The sequence below is a fragment of the Myotis lucifugus genome, unplaced genomic scaffold (genome assembly GCF_000147115.1).
Source record: "Myotis lucifugus unplaced genomic scaffold, Myoluc2.0 scaffold_1368, whole genome shotgun sequence".
Taxonomy (NCBI): domain Eukaryota; kingdom Metazoa; phylum Chordata; class Mammalia; order Chiroptera; family Vespertilionidae; genus Myotis; species Myotis lucifugus.
In genome coordinates, this window is record NW_005872416.1 from 8,312 (window position 1) to 9,789 (window position 1,478).

A 1,478-nucleotide genomic window follows, 5' to 3' on the forward strand; every position below is an offset into this window, starting at 1 on the left:
CCCTTCAAGGGCAAAGCTGTGTCTTCGGTTCGTCCCTGGACCCCTGGCATGGAGTGAGCACTCGGTTTGTACCCCAAACGTGAATAAAAACTGCCCAAGTGAGGGAGCCCGGCCCACAAGGTGCGGCCAGCAGGGGGCGGCAGAGAGCAGAGGCCAAGAGCATGGAGATGGGGCGGGGGCGGGGGAGGCTCCTCACAGCCCAGTGAATGCACAGTAGGGTCCCTGCAGACACTCGTGGGTTCTGGAGCGGGTCGTGAGCAGCAGCCGTGGCTGTGATGCTGGCATCCTGACTAGGACAAATCGGCACAGCCTCGGGCTCTTGAAAGGTGACTTCTGATCTGGTGAGTTTTTTCCATCCCCATCAAGAGGGAGGATCAGAGCAGCTTGCGGTCGCCTGGAGGGGACACCAGTGAGCACTGGGAGTTTAGCCCGTGATAAACCAGCCATCCAGCAGGGCACCTCACAGGTCCTGCACTCAGATGACATCACGGTCATTAGAACGGAGGAGCCGGTCTCTAGTGAGACACCTGCCTGGTGTGGGCGTGACTCATCGATGGCGTTTTTAGGGTGCAGTGCTTGGGGGTGACTGAGACACCCCTTCCAAGGTAAAGGGCAACCTATATGTTGCACCTCCTGCCAGCAAAAACAGAGGCAGGGGGCACCTTTGGCTCTTGGAGGCAGTGTGTACACTAGGGAACACTAACTACTCCAATCCAGTTATCAAGTGAAAACCCACTGATCACTGCGGGTGTGGCATGGAGCCCAGAACAAGAAGGGATCTGCACAGCACAGGCGGGCGCAGCGGCCCTGGTGCTCAGGCTGTGCGAGGCCTGAAAAGCACGGTCTCCCCAGGGTCTCCCAGCCAGCCGGGGAGAGCTGGCGATGGAACGCTGTGCCCATGGCTTGTGGCCCCTTGATGGGTACCTTCCCAGCTTCCTGCCTACCCTGCTCCCAGTTCTCACTGCCAGCTGCTTCCACAGCCTCCCCACCCACCCCTCATCCCGCAGCCCAGCCCTTGTCCTGCCAGGCACCGCAGCCAGTCTGCTGAAGTCACCGCCACCAAAGCACATACCCCCTTCACAAGCCCTGTGTGGTAGGGACCTGCCATCCTGGCTTGCCCAGAACTGAGGGGTTTCCAGGAGGAGAGACTTCAGGGACTTATTATCCTATACTAGAGGCCTGGTGCATGAAATTTGTGCACTCAGGGATGGGGGGTGGGGGGGTTGTCCCTCAGCCCAGCCTGCGCCCTCTCCAATTCCATACTTCTCACTCCTTACCGCCCGCCTGCCACGAAAGTGGGAGAGGATTCCACCACCACCACTGTGCTCGCCAGATGTGAGCCAAGCTTTTGGCTGAGCAACACTCCCCCTGTGGGAGCGCACTGACCACCAGGGGCAGCTCCTGCGTGGAGCATCTGTCCCCTGGTGGTCAGTGCGTGTCATAGCAACCAGTTGTTCTGTTGTTTGGTCCATTTGCAT